Below are 25,845 nucleotides of genomic sequence, written 5' to 3' on the forward strand. Positions count from 1 at the left end.
AGAAATAGTAAATGTTAGAGGGGATATGGAGAAACAGCCACACTAATACATTGTTGGTGGAGCTATGAAATAATAGGCCCAACCATTCTGGAATGCAATTTGGAATCATGCAAATAAAGTAACCAAAGTGCAATTACTGTTTTCCACACTGACCTAGAAATTCCACGGCTAGTCATCTACTCCAAAGGGGCCATTAATCAAATGAAATGCACTATATAACATTAAAATTCATAATAATACTTCTGTGGCAGCAAAGATTTGGAAAGAAAGTAAGTGCCTATCATTTGGGGAATGGCTTAATAAATTGTGGTATATGAATGTAATGGAATGTGTTGCAAGAAACGATGAACATAATGAATATAGGAAAACATGGAAGGACTTAAATGCACTAACACAGAGTGAAGTAAATAGGGCCAGGAAAACAATATACACAATGATCACAAGAATGTTAATGAAAGAAGCAATGACCACAAGATAATTGAAAAAATTTACAATTATTATTGACTTTATTCAATTATTTTTGGGAATAATCCCCACCCCATAAATATAAACTCCAAATTCTAGAGGTACACAAAAGTTGCCAATAAAAATATTTTAAAATGAACATCTTTGAAGACCATTTGGAGTAATTTTCCCTTGAACTATAAGTGAATCTGACCCAGTCAAGTTAAGTTAAAGACCATGTCAAATCAAAGTCAGATGATCAATACTGGGGTTGCATGTATTCATAAGAACATGTGATCTTATTGAATTCAGAATCATTTTATTTCCTTTCCCAGTTTTAAAGAAAAGCTGCTCATCAACTGATTGATGGTATAGCAGTTCCAGAGATCATGGCTATGTATAGCTGTCCTCTGGCTTCCCAGCTCCAGTGGCTGGCTGATTTTTTGGTGTGTCTGCCCTATCTGGTTTTTCTGATGTTATCATTCATTCTGTTGATTGCAAATGCTGCACCTTGGACCTTGTTGACATCGTTGATACATACCTACTGGCCACTGACTGTTTCCTTCCATACAGTAAGTTTGTTGTCTGCTCCTGAAACAGCCAGACTATTAGCTGTGATAGACCAGTTCATATGCCACACAACATCAGTAAACATGTGCAGTACTGGGGAACCATGTGTTTCCAGAAACATCATACCAGGTCCAGACCATCCTGGAAGCAGCTGGCAATGGTGCTTATGGCAGGCCAATGGAAGGAGCCCAGGCAACATCTTGAACCCAGTCACTGTTAGCTTTTAACTTCTGATCCTCCTTCCATTGACCATGTTCCTCCTTCAACAATCACAATAACCTAATACAAACTTCTTGATATAGTTTGTTTTTTGCCTAGATTGCTGGCCTACTAGGCTTCCAGGTATGACAGCAAGAGCCTAGCTGACAGCATTGCAGCCAGTAGGATGAGCATTGTTGATTTTTTTCACTTCCTACTGCCAAAACTTAGCAGTGAGATTGGAATATCTAAGCTGCTACAGGCAAAAATTAGCCCATAGTAATGTGGGACCCAGCCTTCTGTGTTCACTGAAGTCCTGTGTGGTCATATATGTTTTCCCATGTACCATTTTCTTTTTTCCAGATGATGACTTTCTTTTCATCGGAGCAGGAGGATTTCCATACATAGAATGAGCTTAGGACACTTGCCACACAGGGCCTTCATGATCCCTCAGGTGAGAAGTGAGAATCTGATCCCCATTCCACATATCAAAGATTTTGACAGATCTATCTGTTGAGCAGGTGGCCAACTGGGTGCCATAATAGTCTATGTAGGCATCATGAGTCATGTCTTCATGAGTATTCACAGTGTTAATGACTGACACAATGCTGGCTCTATAGGTGGTCTTGGATGTGGGAGTTCTTGGTGGTGGTGGCCAAAATAAACAACTGAGAATTAATGTTGCAAAACTGTAAAAAAAAGTTTGCTCTGAAAGAAGGGATATAAAAAGACAGTTGGTCCAAGAGTATGGAAGATTGACTACAAGGGCAATTTTTAAAAATGTGTTGATTAGTTTTGATGAATTTTTCTCTTCTTTTTTTCTTTTCTTCTAAAAAATTGTTTGGCATAAGAATGGTTCTCGGAGGAGGTGAAGGATACAGGGGAAAATCAAGGTGACATGAAAGCAAAAGTTATCAATAAAATATTTTAACTGCTCACCATGTCTTTTTGAAACCATCTATTTCCTCATTTCATACAGCAGAACAGTATTTCATCATAATCATAGTAGAGCTATTTAGATAGATTGGATAAATTGCTGGGCCTGTAGCAAGGAAGAACTGATTCTTGCTAGCTTCACTTAATTTCTATCTGCCTCAGTTTCTGCAAGTGTGAGATAGGGATAACAATAGTACCTCCCTCTTAGGGTTGTTGTAAGGATCAGGGGCAGCTAGGTGGTACAGTAAATAGAGCACCAGCCTTGGAGTCAAGAAGAGTTTAAATTCAGCCTGAGACACTTACTAGCTGTGTGACCCTGGTCAAGTCACTTAACCTTGCTCACATTAGTTTCCTCATCTGTAAAATGAGATGGAGGAGGAAATGGCAAACCACTTCAGTTTGCCAAGAAGACCCCAAACAGGGTCATGAAGAGTTGGGCCTGACTGAAACAACTGAACAACAACAAAAGGTCAAGTGAGATATTTATAAAACACTTAGTACAGTGCTTGGCATGTTTTAGACACTTGATAAATGCTTATTCCTTTCCTTTCCCTTTCACTCATATATCACAACTTAATCTACCATTTCTCAATTGATGGGTATTTCCTTAGTTTCCCTTTTTTTTTCTACCACATAAAAAGCTGCTATAAGTATTTTTGTATAAATAGTACTTTCCCCTCTTTCTTTTATCTCTTTTATGTATAAGCCTAACAGTGGTATAGCTGGGTCAAAATGCATGGTTTCAAAAAGACTTGGAAAGATATATGAACAGAGGCATATTGAATTGAACAGAAACAGAAGAACAACTTTTATATCATCAATATTGTAAAAGTGAGTAATTTTGAGGACTTTTATAAACTGATGAAATGTCAAATGAGCAGAACTAGAAGGATAATTTATGCAATAACGTCAACACTGTATAAATAAATAACTCTGAAAGCTATAAGAACTATGATCATTATAATGACCGTTCGTGATTCCAGAGGACTCATGATGGAACATATTATTCATGACAGCGAAGTGATGGACTTGGGATACAGAATGAGATACACATATGTGTGTGTTGTGTGTATATGTATATATGCATATATATATACACACACATATATAATATGTGGGATGTATATGTATGTATGTATATATGTATGTACGCACACAGTCATTTAGGAATTTGTTTTACTTGACCATGCATATTTGTTACCTAGGATCATATCTGATATCAACTTACCATGTGGTCTTGGTCACTTAATTTCTTGATAATCTAGGCAACTAAAAGCTATACTTTACAGAGAGAATGCTAACCTACATAGGTAAAGGGTGTTTCCTCATATGAGGAGCTCCCCATATAAATTAAATTCTACGTGGTATCTCTATTCCTTTACACGGGTGGGGAACCTGAGGCCTTGAGACCACATGTGGTCCTCTAGGTCCTCAAGTGCAGCCCTTTGATTGAATCCAAACTTCACAGAACAAATCCCCTGCTTTCGAACACATTTATTGTGTATGTCAATAGCATTTTAGATTATCGAAGCTCAAATTGGCAGAACCTCACAATAACTCAAATCTAGTACATTTTCATAGATTAATCACTCAAAAGCATTTATTGAGCACCTATAATCTTCCAGGCACTATATTAGGCACTGGTGACACAAAGTCAAAAAGGAAAGAGGCCCTGCACTGAGATTATATTCTATTGGGGTGGGGGAGGAAGGGAAGGCAATATGCTCACATATAAACTAAATAAAAGGGAAAAAATGGGGGAAGAAGTAGAGGTGAAGGGATTAGGAGAATAGGATCTTCCACAGACCTTTACTGCTATGTGGTGTTACCATCTCTGGGGCCCACTGTGTCCAGGGTTCTACCTTCCCACCCACCACTGTCTCCCCTAATGGTGATGGCCAGACTCTCCTGGGGAGAGACTTACAGGTTAGACTGTCTTATGCCCCACCCCTGTTCTCAACTCTTTTTTTTTAACCCCAGATCAAAGGATTCCTTGTGGCTCTATTTATGGTCCTAAAATTGTATAATTTAGATGTCACTCTACTCTGCCGTATGTAAGACCAATCCTGCTTTTGCTATTTACAGCATGTTTCTCACCTGTGTAACATAGTGGCTGGTCTTTATTGACACTGAAGCTTAAGACAATGAGACATGTGAGAAATGTGGCATGTCTTAATTCTGGTCATGTAGTTTTTTTTTTATTTCTGTATTTGGTTAGTATCAGGATTGGAAATTATTTACACTGATACTTTACAAACAGGTTGGCCTGTCAGATCCCAAAAGCATTTTCCTTTATAATCCTCCTCATGTTTACCTCTGTCATCTGATCTGGTAGATTTCAGGCCCCAAGGACTGACAGAACTGAAAAGCAAACCTTTAATTAGTGAGGGGAAAGAAGGTTATAGAGCCTCAACCTCTCTCTTCTCCTAAAATATTAAAACTTTAGATTGAGCACATTCAGTCCATTTTGCAGAAGGAAACACTCAGGCATGAAGGGGTTAAATAGCTTCCTCAAAGTCACATAGTGTCATAAAGCCAGGTGGGGGTGGGAATGGGGATGGGGAATAAAGCCTATGCTCCTTAACTCTTAGACCAGTTCACTTTCTCTACTAGGTGCTTAATCCATGACCTTAGACATTTTTCTGCTCAAACCCTGAAAGTTCAGTCCTCATATAAATTTGTTATACAAGAAAAACTTATTAAATAGCATTTTGGCCTTTGTCCATAGGATCATAGATTATAACTGGAAGGGATCTTAAGGGTTATCTAGTTTGCTCATTTTTCAGATGAGGAAAATAAGGCTCAGAATTTTTCCAAGTCACATAGGGGGCAAAGCAAACCGGGTTCTCTGATTCCAAATTCACCGTTCTTTGTGAACCAATTACTAAAGTCCACAGCCTCTCTCTCATAAATGTTGGAGAATCTGGAAAGTTATGTAGGTTGCTATAGACTCCTTTATATAAATCTCTAGGAGTGGAAATCTTGTGAGACAATGTATCTTTTTATTCCTCCCTCTAGAAAACTCTTCAATAGGTGAAAATGAAAGACAGCATATGTAGAAAGTTACTTGGAATTCTTAAGAGATAGTATAAGCTGAATGTTTTAGTTCAGGGAAAGGTTTCATCTGGCTCAGTTCTAATATTAGACAAATCAGTTTATTCATCTCTAACTGACCTATATATTCATTCATCCAAGTCATTACCCTAATCTCTATATAGTTTCTGTGTGCTGTAAGACAACTAGAACATATGGGATCCATTTTTAGCAGGCAATAGCATCTTCTTTAGAATGAGTTTAATTAATTTAAATACATTTAAAGAGGATTTCCCTCTATGAGAGGAGTGACTGGATTTTATTAAACTGTTGATGACTAGATATACCACAGGGAGGTATAGAGATCATATGTCAAATGTTTTGTAAACTGTAAAATGTTACAGAATTATCAGTTAGTATTATTATTTCATTCTTCTTACCTTGTTCAACAAAGTTCAGATTACACAGTTCTAGAACAAATCTTATCCTGCTATTAATCTTTTATATTTAATGTTCTGTGGGCTATTTATTACACAGTTGGATAAAGCAATTGTTTTTTGTAAGATTATTGAATCACAGATTTAAATGTTAAAGAGACCTTAGAGATCATCTGGACCAACTACATCATTTAAAATAGATGAGGAAGCTGATTTCTCCAGGAGCGTTCACACTTCAGTTTCTAGTTGTACTTTGGGTTTTGTTGCAAGTCAGCCCTTGAAAGACAGCAAGGTTCTGACATAATTCTACCCAACAAGTCATGTCTTGGTAAGTATTCAATGGATACAAAATTTTGTAGTCTTAACTGGTATCTTGCATAGTTTCGAATCTGCATTGATCATAAATATCAACCTCTTAATAATTCTTCAGTAGTTTATGGTGGCAATGATAGTTATCACAAGCTTACTTGTTTTCATAAATAAATTCTCATGAGAGTATGTAGTTTTAAAATGCTTCTCTTTCAACATATTGTTGGATGAGTTCATGTGGGATGTTCATGCAGAGTTCAGGAAGAACCTTTTGATTTCATTATCAGATCTTAATCATTTCATAGGATCTCCCTGAATGTGTTCTTTCTTACTCCCCTAGGCACCAGTTGCCTCCAAGAGTTACAGTGGTAAGATGCATAAGTGGGAATGTGGTGGTGGAGGGGCCCTACTATGGGGAAAAAACTCCACCTGCAATAATTGACATTGTTCTGCAGGTGGGTCACAATGAAGAAAGAGAATCCACAAGGCAAGCTCTACAAGGCAGTGGCAGAAACTGTCTAAAGGAAGAGCTTATATACCTTTGAAATTTTGATTGAATGAGGAATACAGATAAAAGAGAAACTAGATAATTATGGGGATCATGATTCAGAGAATAGGAGTCTAGAGGAGATAGAAAAAGAGGATATATAATGAAGAGAGTAAACTATTTTTTTGGAAAGGAGCATGAAAATGAAATAAAAAACTACTATAAGTTCCAATGGGAATATGGCTGCCTTAAAAAATACTAAGGTAAAGTAACTGAAGAAACAGTAGAAGAGGGAAAAATCATAATTAGTACAAAATATTAGAAACAGATGGAGGAAAAGATAAACCAAACTCTCATAACTTTAAATGTGAATGGATTAAACAATCCAATAAAATAAAAAAGTGTGACAGATTTGACAAGAAAACAAAACCCTACAATTAGTTGCTTACAAGAAATACATTTTTAAAAAAAACAAAGTTATACAGAAAAAAAACTGAGGGGATGGAAAAAAATGTACTATGTATCAAATGAATCCAAAAAAGCAAGATCAGCTGTCATACTATCTGTCAAAGCAAAAAACTAATGTTTAAAAAATAAAGAGATAAACAAGAAAGCTATATATAATTAAAGTAGCCATAGCCAAAAAAACCAGTGTCAGTAATAAACTTATATGCTCCAAATACCTTAGTATCCAAATTCATAAAGGAAACTTTACCTGAGCTTACAGAAGACATAGATAGTAACATAATAGTGACAAGAGACTTCAATATCCCTTTTTCAATTTTGGTTAAGTTTAACAGAAAGAATATTAAATGGGAAAATATGGAACTTAATGAACTGCTGGAGAATCTAAAGCTAAAAGATTTAAGGTATCTCCTAAATGGGAAAGCAAAAGAATATACATATTTCTTAGCACCCCATGGCACTTTTTTTTTTTACAAAGCTGACTGTATAGTGGATCATTGTAAAAAAAAAAATTTAAAAGACAGAAATACTTCATTAATCTTTTACAGACCATAATGCAATAAAAATAGTAATTTATTCAGGCACTGAAACCAAAAGATAAAGACCCAAATGGAGACTTAACAATGAAATCCTAAATAATTAATAGGTCAAAGAACAAATCATAGAAACAATAGAAATGAAACATAGAAACAGTAACTATGTTAAAGAAAATAACAATGATATAACAATATATCAAAATTTCTAGGATGCAGAACAGTCCTCAGGGGAAAATAATATCCTTATACACATACATTAACAAAATAGAAAAAGAGAGAATACATGAACTGAATATCCATTAAAATGAGAAATTCAACAAATAAAATATGCACAAAAGAGGATGTATTAAAAATCAGAGGGGAAATAGATAAGTTGAGAAAAACTATAGAAATGGCAAATAAAGCCAAAAACTTGCTCTTTGAAAACCCTTAGATAATCTGATGAAAAAGAAGAGAGCAGAAAACCAAATCAATAAAATAGTTAATGAGGAAGGTGAAGCTCTAGCAAAACCAGAATAAAAAGAATAATCAAAATATATCATACACAGTTATATACAAACAAAACTAAGAATACAAAAGAAAAAAGGAATATCTTCAAAAATTTATAATACTCAAAATATTAGAAGATTAGTCAAGATCTTAAATAACCCAGTCTCACAAAAGGTAATAGATGTAACTGTAAAGAAACTGCCAAAGGAAAAAAAACTCTTGGTCTTGATGTATTCATTCACAGGAGAATTCTATCAAAATTTTAGAGAACATTTAGTACCTATATTTCAGAAATTATTCTTAAATATTGAGAAAGAAGACACCCCATTTATGTAACAAAGATAATTCTAATCCTAAAAGAAGAAAGGATAAAACACAGAAAGAAAACTATAGGTCAATATTATTAATGAGCATTGACTAAAAATTTTAAACAAAATCCTGCCAAAAAGACTAACACAATTTATCCAAGAAATCATTCATTATGATACAGTGGGATTTATACCAAGGATGCAAGGATGGTTCAGCATTAGGAAAACAATCAATATAATTAATCATAGTAAAAACCAAAGTGTACAAAACCACATGATCGTATCAACACAGGTTGAAAAAAGCCTTTGACAAAACACAACACTCTTTTATGCTAAAAACCCAACAAAATACAGGCATAGAGGAACTTTTTTTTAATATCATAAAACACATCTACCTAAAACCAAAACCAAATATTATATGCAAAGGTTATACACTAGGACCTTTTATTTTGGGGGGAACGACTGAACAAGTTATGATATATGAATGTGATGGAATACTATTATGCTGTAAGAAATGAAGGAGATGGTTTCAGAAAAATCTGGAAGACCTATATGAGATGATTCAAAGTGACATGAACTGAAGCAGGGGAACAATCTATACATTGACAGCAATATTATAGTTGGGATTTTCTTGGTACGAGGAGCTCCTGGGAGCTGCAGAAGCTCCTTCCAGCCCTCCCAATCAGCAGCTGCTCTGTGACTTGGTGTCTTGGAGCAGTGCCTGGGCCCGAAGAAAGGACTGGCCCAGGGTCACCCAGCGAGTAGGGGGCAGAGGCAGGATGTTGACGTCACCTCTTCCTGACTCTAGGCCATCTTGACACCCACCACAGCAACTCACCTTTCCTGCCAGGCTGCAGTTAGAGCCTCCAGTCAAGGGAGGGAGGGAGCCAAGTGAGGGAAGAAGATCTGGGGTGGGAAGAAGGGTCAGGACAGGACCAGACACAGCCAAAAGGCCACCTAGTGTGGGCAGGTGCTAGAAGCTTGATCTTGGGGGTCCCCAGCTCCAGGTAATGGGTCAACTGTGAAGGACTTACTAACTGAGCAATAAAATGATCCGCCATAACTCCAAAGGACTCATGATATAAAATGCTATCCATATCCAGATAGAGAAATGATGGACTCAAAATGCAGATTGAAGCATATTTTCTCCTTTATTTTTCTTGCCTTTAAAAAAAATGTATGGCTAATACAGAAATATTTCTTGCATGAGTACATATGTATAATGGGTATCATATTTCTTCCTTTCTTAATGGGTAAGGGGGCGGGGAAGGAAAGATTGTGGAACTATAAATAAAAATAAATTAAAAATAAATAAAATTTCACCTGTTAGAAGTGCTTCAGTGAAAATGGCACTGACCACTTAAGTAGGCAATCCATAAATGATCATTAGGTAAACTGAATACATAGATATTTTTATTATGTGCCAGTATTATATTATAACTCAACTGGAATTCTCAGTTCCCTTCCAGGATGATCTCAAGTGCCACCTCCTACAGGAGACTTTTCCTGACTTCACTTGTTGACGGTGTCCACCTTCCCCCTCCCCCAATTATTTTGCATTTATTTTACATTTGTTTATTTATCTGAAAATATGTATCCCTTCTTTCCAAGTAGAACATAAGTTCTTTCAGAGAAGGGACTGTCTTCCTTTTGTATTTGTATGTGTAGTACCTAGAACAATGGAAAATAGTGGTGTTTAATAAATACTTTCTTGAAGAATTTTGTCTCATCTTTGGGGGTAGTGCACACCTAGAATCTTAGAATCTTTAGAATCTACAAAGACTTCAGAGATAATATAGTCAACCTTCCTCATTGTAGAGATAAGGAAACTGAGGACCAGAGAAGAAGTTATCTAAGTGTTAGAAAGATAGTGGTGATCATGAGAAGTTTTCAGGTTTCCTGACTCCAAGTTCATAAAAGTTTCAACCAAAACTGGTGTATCCCACAAATCTACTTCCTCTGCTGAGGGTGATAGTAGGACCTCAGGGAAAGGGATATTACACAGAGGCCAAAGAACTTATTTATCTATGAACCAACTGTCAATCCAGGCCTCAGACTTACTAATGGCTTAACTAATTGAGAATCAATCAGGTTTCTGTTTCTGCTCTGTCTCAGTGGCACATGGAGTTCAAGAGACCTCATCAATGAAACGTGCACTTCAGGGTACACAAAAGACACATTATATCTATTTACAGCCAATGACAGCTTCTTAATCAAGGACAGAATGCGTGGAACTCATAACACTGGAAAGGAAGGGTGACATTACCGGAGACTGTGGTAGCAAAGTTCCTTAGAAAAATTGAATCCTGGAATGAAGTGTTCTCAGGTCTGTAAGTAAAGCTATAGATCTCAGAACACTGAGGATTAAAAATTGAAACTTGTTATTATAGTATAACAAAGTACTATGCTGTGTCCCAGAAAAGCAGTGCCACCACTCTACTTACAGCACCTCTAATAATAACATCCTTTTCCTTTTAACACTCCAGAATTAGTCAAGTTCCCTAAGACCTACCTTTGTCAGGACCATGGACAGCGCTCTGCTCTAAAGCTTAGAGGCTCAGTTTTCATAATAATAACAGTAGTCTGTCTCTGTTTAAATAGAGAAATTTGCTTAAAATCAGGGCAAAGGGCAGGTTTTACCATCCTGGGATACAGTTATATGTCCCTTTTGCATGTTTGTGTGTATACTACTTGACTATTTTGGTCCTTGAGAAGTAGTTCTCTGAGGCTGAGATGCAACAAAGTATGGATTTGATTCTCTCTGCTGCTTCTGCTAATTTTGGCCTAACAATGGACACCAAAAAACCCACAAGTTTTCCACCAGCCAGCACCACACACCAGCCATACATGAAACCATCAGATACAGCAAATGGAGAGATTTTGAATACTGTGGATAAGTTCACTTACATTTCCAAGATGTCCACATAGATGATGAAGTTGACTCATGCATTGTCAAAGCTTGCTCAGCATTTGGGAATCTCTGAAGAAAAGTGTGGGAGAAAAGAGATTTAGAATGTCTACCAAACTGAAGGTCTACAGAGCCATTGTGCTGACCTTATTGTTGTATGCCTCTGAAACCTGGACAGTGTACCAGCCATGCCAGGAAATTCGATTTGAATTGTCTTGGGAAGATTCTGCAGATCACCTAGCAAGATAAGATACCAGACACTGAAGTCCTTTCTTGAGCTGAATTGACAAGCATTCAAATCCTACTGCAAAGAGTGCAACTCCAATGGGCTAGCCACATTGTTCAAATGCCAAATGTGCATTTGCCTAAAAGACTTTTTTATGGAGAACTCATACAAGGCAATACTCATGTGGGGGCCAGAAGATGCCATACAAGAACACTCTCAGGGTCTCTCCAAAGAATTTTTGGAATCAATTTTAAGACATGGGAGACAATGGCAAAGAACCACTGAATATGGTGTGCCCACATCAAAGAAGGCACTGTGTTCTATGAACAAATCAGAATTGCAGTAGTTCAAAAGAAACATGAGATGCACAAATTTAGAGACATCCACTCCAAATGTTCATGTGGGTTATTTGTGCCCAACCTATGGTAAAGACTTCCAAAATCATATTGGTCTGATCAGCCGTAGTCAGACACATTGTTTTTTTGTTTTGTTTTGTTTTGTGTGAGGCAGTCGGGGTTTTGACCAGGGTCACACAGTTAGTAAACATCAAGTGTCTGAGGCCAGATTTAAACTCAGGTCTTCCTGACTCCAAGGCTGGAGCTCTATCCACTGCGCCACCTAGCTGCCTCAGTCAGACACATTGTAACTTGACTCCAGCACAATAATGTCATTTTGGTCCTCTTCAAGGACAAAGGACACCAATCAACCATATATCATGCATATATATATTGCTTTGTATATCTTTGTTTGCATATTGTCTCCTCTTTTAAAGCGTAAGTTCCTAGAAAGCGGGAATTGTATTTTTGCCTCTTTTTGTAATCCCCAGGGCTTAGTAGTACATAGTAGGTGCTTAATAAGTGCTATTGATTGATAAACTCTGTTTCTTGATTAAATAATCAAGACCTGATTCTTGAGTCTAAAACACTGATTCAGGGTGCCATAATTGAACTCTACTCCTTCCTTGCCATCTTTCGTTGCTCGGACCTCTAAATATTTACTTGCATCCTTTGTACCTATGCTTGTAACCTTTGCTCTGCTTTGACCTCTGGACCCTAAACTTGGAATGCTTATTCAGCCTTTTATCTTTTACTCCAGTTATTCCTGATATGTTATTATACTATTATCTTTGTTTTGTCTCAGGACTAATAGTAACTACACAACCCTTTTCTATGCAAGTAATTTTTCTGGCTTTACTCCTAATCTTGGTTTTCCTAGCCTGCTTTATCCTGAAGCTTCACACAGTCTAGCATTAATAATGAGTATCTAGGATATTTGTTTTAAGTTCAAATTCATCTCCAACTCTATGGGCAAATAGTGTAATACAGGACTGCAACAGTTTCCTAGCCTTTCAAAACAAGACTAAATCTAAAACTTAAAAAGAAATAATAAACTTGAGTACTACTTTTAAATCCAGAGCCATAACTAGGGTGGGATGACCAGGAACTTTCCCCCAGGGTGCTAGAATTTAGAGGGCACTGATAACACTTATTCTTTTTTTAACAGATAGAGGGGAAAAAAGCTTAGTACTTAACAAGAAAAAAAAAGTTAAGATAAGAATTCCTCTTTTCTCCCACTGTGTAACCCTAAGTGATGTCCTTAGCTAAGCTCCTGTTGACCTCTACTGTAGTGGTTTCTACCCACAGGCAACAGGGCAGTCTCTGTCACTTTGTCACCCTGAAGGTGTGTTGAGTTTTCTGCCCCCCCCCATGGAGTATTATGTTGCAAGGTCTGAAATCTCTACACCCCTACCAATAAGTTTGTCATTAAAAATTGATTTGAGGATACTTTTCTGCTACTTGCCTTGGGGAATTTTTTTTAGTTGCTTGCATTAGGCATCAGAATTGCTACGGTAGTTAACTCTTTTGTCAAATCTCTTTTCTTCCTCTCCTTTTTTTTAAAAAATCTGTGTCACTAATATACTAGCACATACAAATTGAAACTTTCACCTGCCGATTTTAATTGTAAATTTTTTGCTCAGAGCTTTTCATTCATTTATTTTTTTTAAGGCAGAGCTCTTCAAAATCATAACAGAAACAAATAAAAATACATTATAATATTAAATTTAGAATGTTTCCCACTAAAGGCTAAGTACACATTAAGTGTACTTTAGCAAGTGGAATAGTCTCAATGATTAAGGATGGGAGAATGCCAGTGACCTGGGATCTATAGGCCTACATAATTTCCTCCTTTCTGAAATTTAAAATAAAAATATAAGAAGGAAGAAATTAAATAAGTATGGTAAATAAAATTTGCTTTATTACTTCACTTTTGGGAGGTAGTAATGGCTACTAGGAAGTAAAAGAAGATGCTATGTCTAAGATGGGAACAACTATGACCAAATATATCTTTTGTTTTGAATGCATATAAAATTCATTCATTGATTTAAGACTACAGACCTTCAACCAAAAATGACCCATACTTCTGCATTTGTTCAGAGCAATAGATTCTCAGAGACTGAGTTTAATAAAGGAATATCCAACTACAGTTACTTGTTTTTGGATCAAACATACATGCAAGAATGTATGCTAACTATGCCATGTAATCACCAGCCTTGGATGTCAGGACTCCCCAAATCTGATGCATATATAAGAGCACAAATATTGTCAGAATTTTCACCAACTAGGTTTAGAGCTGGTAGAGCTCTTAGAGTTCCTTTAGTCCAAACCCCTCATTTTATAGATGAAGAACCTGATATTCAGAAAGGTTAAATGAACTGAGTTTTTTAGCTGAGATGGCCTGTGGTGTAATGAATCTGTGAACTTCTTGTACAATAAACCATATGAATAAGCACAAATGCATCAATCAGTTCACACAATGAGGAACAGGATGGCTCAGTAGGGATCATGTGTTGCACCATAGTTACACAGTAAGGCCTGGTTCAATCATAAAAGAGGAATCAAGTACTCTTAACACCTGGCCTGTGTAACCACAGAGAAAAGCAGTCCCAGGGACACAAAGTGGGGTAGGGCACAGAATAATGCAATATCTCTAAACAAAGACTTTCTGTTGTTGTCACAAACATTGTACATTGAACTCCACAGCCTCTGCTCCATCCTTTAGACAACAATACCTCCCTTTCATGGGTCAGTCTTTCAGAACCATAGAAATAAACTTACACCAGATTTTGTTATCCTCCTATTGCTATAGTCTTACGTATAGTCTTTCTGATACTTCCTTTAAGCCAACCCGTTTTCTAATTAATCCGCAAAAGTGATATGCCCATTGCTAGGACCCAGCAGCACAAATGCTTCAGAGTACCTTGAAGCATTTTTTCTTTGTCTTTTCTTATAGATCTTGATTTCAGCTTACCATACACTAGAGCATTTATATCTCTTTGCCATCTGTTCTTCAAACACAGAGTTATCATAAATTGTATTGCTGATAGACCAACAGTATAAGGCTTACATAGGGATAGGGAGAGGACTTGTAATTTCATTGGTGCAGGGCAGTGGTGTCAAACTCAAATAGAAATAGAGGCTACTAAGACTTACATAATGATCCCTGTGGGCTGTATATTGACTTAATTTTAAAATGTGACATCTGTTTTATTGTATTTTTATTTGTTTATTTTTTCCCATTACATTTTAATCTGGTTCCAGCATCAGTCAGGAGCATTGTGGATCACACCCCACCTTTCCCATGGAACTCCCAGGTGGGGAAATTACCTCTACCAGTTCAGGTCAGCATTTTCTCTACTACTTACAATCTTAATGAGTTTCTTAGAGCATAGAGAGGTTAAGTGTCCAGAGTCAAATGGCCAATATGTGCCAGAAGCAGGACTTGAACTCCTAAGTTTTCCTGGCTTTGAGGACAGCTCTCTATTTACTATTCCATGTTGCCCTTCATTTTATAATTAATAATATTTTATAATTAAAAGTATGATACTCTATAGTATTGATGAACATTGGATCTTATTCATATGATCTGACTCACTTTCTACTAGAATTGTCCTGTGGACCAGGACATTTCAGTCAATGGAATAAACCTCCAGCATCAAATCTTTAGTGATTCTTCCAAGGGAGCCAGCATATAGTAGGAAGAATGCTATACTAGATGGTAAGAGACTTGAGTCCTTTTATTGGCTTTGCAACCAACTGGGTTTGTGATCTTGGATAAATCATTTCTTGTCTGTGGGTGCCAATTTTTCATCTTTTAGATGAAGATCTCTCTGTCTTTCTTATTTCTTAGGGTTGTTGTGAGACTTAAATGAGGTTATGTTTATGAAATTATTTCAGGACTTGAAGGATTTCTGAGTTTGTGATGAAGGTACTCTGCCTATGCAGATTACAATATCTCTACAATCTAGTAGAAAGTCTTTGAGAGGTCTTAGGGTCACCAGTTTAGAACTGGATAGACAAAGCTTCTCAGCATCTTGTCGTCAGTCTGGTGATGGGCCTATCTTAACTTAGGCTGGTCCTTTGAACCCTTTGCAGCTTGGTAGCACCTATCAGAGCATTCATTAGGCTGGAATAGTCTTTGACAACCTAGAGACAGTTCCATATTGATGCATTGAAATGGATACCTTTAGAGGAGGCATGTGAAAGCACTTTGTAAAATATAAGAGGTTATACATATGTAAAGTATTATTAATAGAAGGTATTTTTCTATCACTTTACTATTTTTAAAGAACTATGTAAATGTCAACTATTATTTATTGCAGTGAGCTCTCATTACTTTTATGACATTCCATTCTTCTTCTTAGCACTTATGGTGACTATTATATAGATTTTCACAGATAGACTGCTGCCTATTCTAATGAAGTAGAGCATGGGGTGTGGGGGAGAGAGAAAGTTAGAGATGACTGTAGGCCTCAGGGTATTGATTAGATGGGAAAAGATGAAAATAATTACCTTCGTGATCTTGAAGTTAAAGGATCATGGATTTTCATGTGATGGCAATGAGCATCAGGTGAAGAAATGCTTTCAGGAACATCACATGTTTTGACACTATCCTAACATTAGCAAGTTTTAAGTGTGGATTGCAATATCTCTTCCTATTCTTCCTTCCTACTTCCTTTGACATTGTCAGCTCTCACCCTAGGCTATAGAACTCAAGAAAAACTGGTTTATCATAAGGCAGCAGTAATCTCTTCCTGATTCTCCAGCCAACTTGGAGTTTCAACATGTAAGGGATGTCCTGTAAATACTTTATCCAATACAAGAAGGATATGGCATGGTTAAGACAAGCTCCTTTCTAAAAGGGGTAAAAGCATTCTTAGTGTTCAAAAACAAAGTTAATCAAACTGATTGAATATATATCTATAAAATAACAGACATAAAACTTATTTTGGAGATAAAAGGCAGTACTTGTGTTCTATTACTGTGAAGTTCTCAAATAAGAATGAGGATTATGAGAGAAACAACATCCACTATGGCAATAGACATGTGTGAGATAATGACATGGAAAGGCACTATGGCATAATGAGAAGAGCACTGTCTCTGGAACTACAGAGCTTCAGTTCATGAAGTTCACAAAGCCTGCCTTTGATGCTTACTATCTGTCTGATGATTCATGTGTCTTTTTTTTTTGCTGGATTATCAACCATCTCCCGCCCCTTAAACATGAGTGTCCCCAAAAGCTTTGTCCTGGACTATTTTTTCTTATCTCTTTACAGTCTCTCTCTATTCTAGCCTCAACAGTTTCTTTGGGTTCGGTCATCAATTCTACACAGATGACTCCAGTATCTATAAAGCCAGCACTGATCTCTCTCCTCTGCATTGTCAACTGCCTGCTAGAGTCCCTGCCTGGATAATCAGCAACTCAAACTCTGACTATCCAAAGTACAACCTATTATCTTCTCCCCTAAACTTGTTTCTCCTCTATACATTGCTATTTCTCTTAAAAGGTACTACCATTCTCCCAGATTTGTAATCTTGGAGTCATCTTTGACCCTTACTTTTTCCTCACCCTACACAGCCAGTTGCCAAATCTTGTTGATTCTACCACCCACACTTATCACATCTATGCTGTTCTGTCTACTCTCAAAGTCATTATACTAATTCAGGTTCTCATTACTTCTCTTTCTGTACTATTGTAATAGATGCGTAATTGGTCATTCAGCTTCTGTTTGCTTCCTTCTTTATTTCCTCCTTCACACCCATGCCAACATAATTTTCCTAAAATATTTGTCTGATGACATTACTCCTCTGTTAGCTCTAAAGTATGAATTCATTTTGGCATTTAAATCTATCTATAGTTTGACTCTGTGCTACCTTTCCAAAATTTCATATTTTTTTTTATTCATTCTACATTTTGATGAAATTGGCTTCCTTCTTGTTCCCTACATTCAGCATTCTTTCATCTCCATGCCTTCAGAGAGGTGACTGTTCTCCATGCCTAGAATGCACTGTCTTTTCCACCTCAGCCTTTTATCATATTTATCTCCATTCAAGCCTCAACTCAGATGCCACCTCCACTGTGACACCTTCCCTAAATTGCTAGCCCATTCTTCTTCCTCAAATGACCTTGACTTTACTTATCTGAATAAATGTGGCACCTTTCTAGTAACATGTAAGTTCTTTAAGAGAAGGGAATGTTTTGTTATCCCTAGCATCTAGTAGAGTACCTTGCATAGAGCAGATACTTAATTGAACTGAATTGGTAAATTAGTAGCTCATCTCAGAGTTAAGATAGCACAAGATCATAGATTTAGAACTGAATGGGACCACGGTGATCATCTAATCTAACCTTTTCTTTTTACAGAAGAGAAAGATGATACTACATAATGTCCACAAAAAGAGAGAATATGTTGGCTGTCTCAGAAAAATGTGGTCCAGATATAATACAGAAGCTTAACAGATGACACCACTACACACACTGGTACACACATATGTGGTATGCAGAGGGGGTTGCTTCTATATCTGGGTAGAAGACCCCTTGAGGATTATTAAAATAATATGCCTTTTACCACAGTTCCATCCTGCTCCTTGCCGTAGTTCCCTTGGGATATGTACAGAGGTAATCTGAATGCAAGGAACATACTTAACACATTAGCTGTGCCAGTGTGTTACTGAGCCCTGCCTTCTCCTACCGAATGATATATTGTTGTATTAAGCTTTATGCTAAATACATACATAATTGTTCCTAATAAAGAACACCCAAGTTCAACTAATGGGCACCTATATATTTTATGATTCAACAAGAGTCAGTATTATTACTGAGAACCAAAGGCCTGTTTCTCATCTTGCTACACTTCTGCCTGGAGCTCATCCAAGCACACAGCATCTAAGGAGAAACTTCAAAAGACACTACATGCTTAGATCAGTTCCAAACAAGTAATAGACCATAAATAAGCACTTTTTGTAAGATCTTTAAGATCAATAAAAACCTCATATTGAAAAAGCATGTAGCATTTGTGACTTTAAGAGTAAATACTTTCTCTAATGCGCACTGTCCACTAAATATACGCAATATTGTCTAAAAGCTTTATTTAAGATTCATTCATTCAACAACTGTTCAGCATAAGCTTATACTGGATACTTTGGGGTATACACAGGTGAATAAGAAACAATCATAGGATCCCAGTATTTAGAGAAAGAAGGGATCTTAGAAGTCATCTAGAAGAAGACCTTCTTCTAGTTTGCAATCTAGTAGCAGCAGATGAGCCATGCAAAACAAAAACAATAATTTCAATGTAAAACATTATGTGCTAAGTTCCTGAAAGGAATAAATAAAATTCTAGGGGTGCTGGTGGTCAGAGAAATCATTTTCAGTTCATGGAAAAGGAGACTTTGAACTAAATTTTGACAGCTGGAGATGAAAGGGAGAAGTTAGAAAAGGCAATCCAGACAAGGAAAGAGTAGTCCATTAGACTATAAGCAACTTGAGAGCAGGGACTGACTCTTTTTTCCCATTCTTCATATCCCCAACATTGAGTACAGTGTCAGGTATATAGTAGGCAGTTAATAAATGTTTATTGACTAACAGGTATGCTTATGAACCTATTGAAGAAAATGTTCCTTTAGATTTACAGTTTAGAGGAGAATGTTTTCACTATGAACAAGAGCATGGTAATATCACTGTATCACTATCTTATGTGATATGGCATAGTGGAAACAGTGCTGGCCAGAGAGTCAAGAAGGTTTGGATTCAAATCCTGCCTTTACTGTTTATTGCCTATTTTAACTTAGGCAAGTCACTAAATCTATATGGGCCTCAGTTTCCTTACCTGTATAATGAGGGTTGGACTAGATGGCCTTGAATGTCCATCACATTTTAAATCTATGATCTTATAGTCACTGAAAATCTAAGTATACCATCCTAAAAAAAAGTGTGTGTAGGATGAAGATAGGGAAGAAAGAATAAGATCAGCAACCCTCTCTCTACTTTCATTTGTGAAAAAAAAAACACTTTTTATTGTCTTGAGTTTCTAATGCAGACTGATAAAGTCACTAAAATAAAATTGTAATTTTATATTTGGGGCAACAAAATGGAGTGATAATCATTTGGGGCCAACTGATAAGAAACTTTTACTATGATTTATCAAAGATAGCTTTAATCAGTTTTTTTAAAAAGCTCCTCAATAAGATTGCAAAAGGAATGCTTAGGATCATTCTGGGAACCATTCTTTAAATTAAAGGAGAAACTGAGGCAAAGTCACATATTCTTACTATTATATTATGATCCCTTCCCCACACCAACAGTCTATAAAACTAAGAAGGCTAATGCAAAGAAATACTCCAGGATGACATTGAAAATAATTACTTCATAATTTGATTTGATTTGAATTTAACTTCATTTTAATTTGAAAGGTAGAGTATCCACAATGGCCATGAAGAGTCCAGTTAGTTAATATGCCCCTGGGTGGCTACATTGTATCTAGGCTGGCCCAGAGTCAAAGGACTTTTCAGTGCTGAGGGGACTTCTCTGAATTGTCAAGGAAAAAGAAAATCATCTTCAGCCTCCTTCTCATCAATATTGAGTTTTTCGTGAATAATCAAAACCAGTATAGAGAAAAACAGTTTAAAGAAAGTTTGGCCAAAGATTAAAATAAGCAAAGTCATCTTGAGAGTGTTAAAGGATAAAGATGGAAGGAAGGCAACAAAGAAATGAAAGATAGAAGAAATGTGAACAGATTCTTTATAATAAACTCTTTTAATCAACAAGGATAGTAGAAACACTACATTTGAACTCAAATAACTCCGTACCACATGTGCTTGTAGAAGAAGTGGGAATGGCACTGAATAAAACAAAGATGGGGAAATCAGCTGTAGGAATGTAGTAACACTAACTATATAAAGCGAAGGTTTCTTCTAGAGGTAACACAGTTTTGATGGTGTTGAGGGGTCTCAGTTCTCATGGCATGTGAAGAAGGGAAATATACCAAAAGTTTGGAAAAAACTCAGACTTTATAAAAAAGGATACTAAGAGAATATCAATAATTACCAACATACAACATACATGCTTATATTTCCATATTTTATATACATATATATGCATATATAATGAGAACAATCTGAATACACATTAATGGCATCCTTGATTGAGGGTATTAGGAGGGAATTTGGAAAGGTTTTTTACAAGATATTACAAAAGAGACGTCTTTATCATCACATAGCAGACTGAAAGACAGAGAGAATACAAGATTCAGTTGTGTTTATTGTTTGACAATAGGACAGCATTTGATTTGGTAAAGAGTTTCTCCCAAAAAGGTGTCTTTCATATGTACATCAATGGGGCAGCTAGATGGCACAGTGGATAGAGCCCTGGCCCTGAAATTCAGGAAGACCTGAGTTCAAATCTAGCCTCAGGTACTTGACACTAGCCTTGTGACTCTGGGCAAGTCACTTCACCCCATTGCCTTGCCAAAAAAAAAAAGAAAAAGTTCTGTCATATGTACATCAAACTTATACAAAATTCTTTGAAAGAAAAAAATAGAATTTATAACTTTATTTGATGATCTGACCATTAATATTTTATGAAATAAAAAGGGAATGTTCTTGATAATGGCATTTGCCACTTTCATAAAGAAGACCCAGCATAAAGTTCAAGTTGAGGAAAGGCTTACTAAAGATGATGAGATTCTCCACATGATCCTATTGTAGATGACATTGTGATGGTTACATCAAATTTCAGAATACTGCAGAGCCTTCTAAAGGAAATTCGTAATCATTCTAAAGAGTTTGGCTCAACTTTTCACAAAGAAGGGGGGCAGCTAAGTGGCACAGTAGATGGAGTGCTAGGCCTGGAGTCAGAAAGACTCAGCTTCCTGAATTTAAATCTGGCCTCCAACATTTACTAGCTCTGTGATCCTGGATACGTCACTTTAACCCCATTTGCCTCAGTTTCCTTATCTGTAAAAATGAGCTGGAGTAGGTAATGGCAAACCACTGCAATATCTTTGCTAAGAAAACTCCAAATGAGGTCACTTAGAGTCAGACATGACTGAAAAACAACTCAACAACAACAACAAATTTACACAGAAAAAATAAATGGATGAAAAATACCTGTTGTCTGAACTGCTATTTGCCATTCAACTGACAACCTATAGAACTTATCTTGGCTATGAGCTAGAACCATAACTGAAGAGGAGGAAGAAAGCAGGCTGGATTGTTTTTAGAAAACTGCAATTATTTTAATGACCCTAAGTTCCTGGTGGTTCAATGGCCTGGAGTCAGAAAGACTCATCTTCCTGAGTTCAAATCTGGCCTCACACACTAACTAGTTATGTGACCCTGGGCAAGTCACTTAATCCTGTTTGTCTCAGTTTCCTCCTCCGTGAAATGAGCTGGAGAAGGAAATGGCAAACCACTCCAGTATCTTTGCCAAGAAAAACCCAAATGGAGTCATGAAGAGTTCAATGTAACAGAAACAACTGAACAAAAACAACAAAATTTCTACCTGAAACAAAGGAACATCTTTTCAATATCAATGTACTAATTATTTTGTATATGGCAGCAAGTGATGGAACACTGTGGTCTCTGAAGAATTGAAATTGACAGTCATCTCCAAAGGGTAATGGAGAGGTTCATGTTTCAGTGGAAACATACTGCAACACATTGCAAATGAGGGATCATGCCTGAGAAGTAAAAGATGTTATTGGAGATACACATAGTTGAAAAAATGATGGGCTTCTTACATGGTGCGAGCAAGAGCTAACTGTTGGATAGCTTGCATACCCTTTTGGCATCCTTGTGATGTCAAGAGAAAGTGAGGAAGGCTCTTTGATTATTGTATGTATTCCCTGTGAGAAGTTTTTGAGGAAGATTTGGATAAGAGTTACATTGGATCTGGGTTAAAGAGGGAACAACATATACATCTAAAAGTGTATGAAGGTCTTCTAAACTTATAAATAAATAAGGGGACTAAGGGATAGGATAAGGGAGGGACTTTTAGAAGGATGTGTAGATTAAAATTTAGGAAGGTAGGGGGAAAGGATAAGGGAGGGAGTATTTGAGGGGTGGGCAGGATAAGGAATAGGAAGGTAAAGGGAGAGGATAAGGTAATAGGAAAAGGGTAAAAAGAGAGGCTAAGATAGACAATAGTGAATATCTAAACAGATGTATTTTAGAAAAAGAAATTGAACAAGCCATAAACAAGCTTGCTAAGGAAAAAGCAATAAGACCAGATGGATTTACAAGTTATTTTATCAAACATTTAAAGATGAACTAATTCCAATATTATTTGGAATAATAGGCAAAGAAGGGATCCTACCAAACTCCTTTTATGAAGCAAATATAATACTGATATCTAAACCAGGAACAGTAAAAACAGAGAAAGAAAATTATAGACCAATTTCATTAATGAATATGGATGCAAAAATCTTAAATAAAATATTAGCTAAATGATTAAAACACTATTATTACAAAGATAGTACATTATGACCAAGAGGTCTTACTTTTTAGCACAAGTTTTCTCTTTTTCTCTCTCTCCTATCCTCCTCCTTGTTACTCTCCCTCTTTCTCTTCTTCTCTCTTCCTCTTTCTTTCTTCCTTCTTCTTCCTCCCTGTCTTTCCCTCTCTCTTTTTCCCCTCTGCCCTCTCCCTTACCTCCCTTTTCTTAGGAAAGTCCATATAAATATAGCCTAAACCCAACTAGGTTTAGGAGAAGCAATACAGTGCCTTTCTCTGAATCATGAGGTGCTTTGTATTTCTATGATTTTTATTAAAGATTCCATTTTTATAATATAAAAGATATTTTTGATAGGTTTACATAAGGTTGAACTGTGTTTTTCATCTTTCATTTTTGTTTTTATTTTTTATTTTTTTAGTTAATTTAATTTATCCAATAATCACTTCCATAAGATTTTGAGTTTTAAATTTTTCTCCCCCTCTTTCCCCACCTCCCTCCCCAAGATGACATGCAATCTGATATAGGGTATACAAATATATTCCTATTAAACATATTTTCACATTAGTGATGTTGTAAGTAAGAATTAGAACCAATAGGAGGGACCACCAGAAAGAGGAAACAAAACACAACGGAAGAAAAAAAAAGCAAATAATATGCTTTGATCTGCATTCAAACTCCACAGTTTTTTCTTTGGATGTGGATAGCATTTTCCATCATGAGGCCTTTAGAGATGTCTTAGATCCTTGTATTGCTGAGAAGGGTTAAGTCTATCAATATTAGTACCTAACTGATAATGTTATTCTCTTCTTGAGCCAAATCTGATGAAAGTAAGGTTCAAACCATGCTCATCTCCCTCTCTTCTTTCCCTCTGCTGTAATAGGTTTTTATGCCTTTTCCTGTAATGTAATTTACTCTTGCCTGCCTCCTCCTTTCCTTTTCTCTCAGTGCATTTTCTTAGGCCAGATTAATTCCTTACTTGGATCCATTTAACCCACTTGATTAGATTTTTTTTTTATCATTACCTCAAAGTCAACTTATACCCACCCCCTTTATGTATACCCCTTTAACATGGTGTAATAACAATGCAGTTCTCAAGGGTTACAAGCGTCATCTTCCCTTGTAGGGATATAAACAGTTTGTCCTTATTAATAACATGTTGTTTCTTTCTGTCCTGTTTACTTTTTTATGTCTCTCTTGAGTCTTGTATTTCAAGATCAAATTTTCTGTTGAGCTCTGATCTTTTTATCAGGAAAGTTTGGAAGTCCCCTATTTCATTGCATATCCATCTCCTCATGTTGAAAGATCATGCTCGTTTTCATTGGGTAGTTGATCCTTGGTTGTGATCCAAGCTCCTTTGCCTTATAGAATGTTATATTCCATGCCCTATGGTCTTTTAATGTAGAAGCTGCAAGGTCCTGTGTAATCCTGACTGCGGTTCCATGATATTCAAATTATTTCTTTCTGGCTGCTTGCAGTATTTTCTCTTTGACTTAGTGGTTTTGGGATTTGGCTACTATATTCCCTGGCGTTTTCAGTTTGGGATCTCTTTCAGGAGGTGATGGGTGGATTCTTTCTATGGCTATTTTACCCTCTGATTCTAGGACCTCAGGGCAGTTTTCCTTTATGATTTCCTGAAAGATACTGTGCAGGCTCTTTTTTTCATCATGATTTTCAGGCAGACCAATAATTTTTAAATGGTCTCTTCTGGATCAATTTTCCAGATCAGTTGTTTTACCATTGAGGTATTTTACATTTTCACCTATTTTTTCATTCTTTTATTTTTAGTTTGACTGATTCTTGCTCTCTTATAGAGTCATTAGCTTCCATTTGCCCAATTCTAATTTTTAACAAATTTTCTTCTATTAGATTTTGTACCTCCTTCTCCATCTGACCAATTGTATTTTTTAAGGACTTGTTTTCTATAGTTAAGTTTTGTTCATCCTTTTCCAAGCTACTGACTCTCTCTTGCATACCTCTCATTTCTTTTTCCATTTTTTCTTCTACCTCTTTCATTTGACTTTTAAAATCCTCCTTCTAAGAAGGCTTTTTGGACTTCAGACTAGCTTATATTCCCTTTTAAGGTCCCAGATGTGGGTTTGTTGACAATGTTGTCCTCTTCAGAATTTCTGCCTTGATTGTCTCTCTTCCCATAATAAGAATCTATCATATGTTTCTTTTTGCTCATGGTGTTGCTTATTTCCTGGCCTTGAAAGAGATTGAGCTCTCCTGCTGGGGAGCAGAGGGCACTGACTCAAGCTTCTTGTATTGAGAGCCTAGGCCCTGGTCACTGACTTCGTGTGCTGGGGCCTCCAGTGCTGGCAGTTGGAGGCTGTAGGTTTCTGGCAGCTTACCCGGGCTGGAATCAGCAACACTGGAACTCTAGGGGTAGGATTGGGTAGTGTGGCTTCTCTCATCTTTTGTTTTTGAAGAGAATCAGACATCACAGGGCAGTGTCTTTACTTGCGTGTACATTGGATTTAAATGAGGCAGAGTTGCACAAAATTCTTAGCCTTACTCTCTCTTCCAGTCATATATCCAGTGGCAAGACAAAAGTCAAGATTACTAGAGATGGCCCAGAATAAGATTCTTTGGATTGTTCACAAGCTCAATTCTTGTGATTCAACTTCTACTAGATTGGCATGTCCATTCTTAAGCTAAGAACCTATCTATTGCCTATATTCTAATGATTCACATTAAATACTTCTTTCC

General features: G+C 36.6%; 1 pseudogene; it reads right to left on the minus strand.

The window, feature by feature from the left end:
* Positions 1-901: 901 nt before the first annotated feature.
* LOC110216498 (protein SEC13 homolog pseudogene) overlaps positions 902-25,845 on the minus strand; it is a 45,158-nt pseudogene continuing 20,214 nt past the window's right edge.

The sequence above is a fragment of the Phascolarctos cinereus genome, unplaced genomic scaffold, assembly GCF_003287225.1.
Source record: "Phascolarctos cinereus isolate Bilbo 61053 unplaced genomic scaffold, phaCin_HiC Scaffold_5;HRSCAF=322, whole genome shotgun sequence".
Classification (NCBI taxonomy): Eukaryota; Metazoa; Chordata; class Mammalia; order Diprotodontia; family Phascolarctidae; genus Phascolarctos; species Phascolarctos cinereus.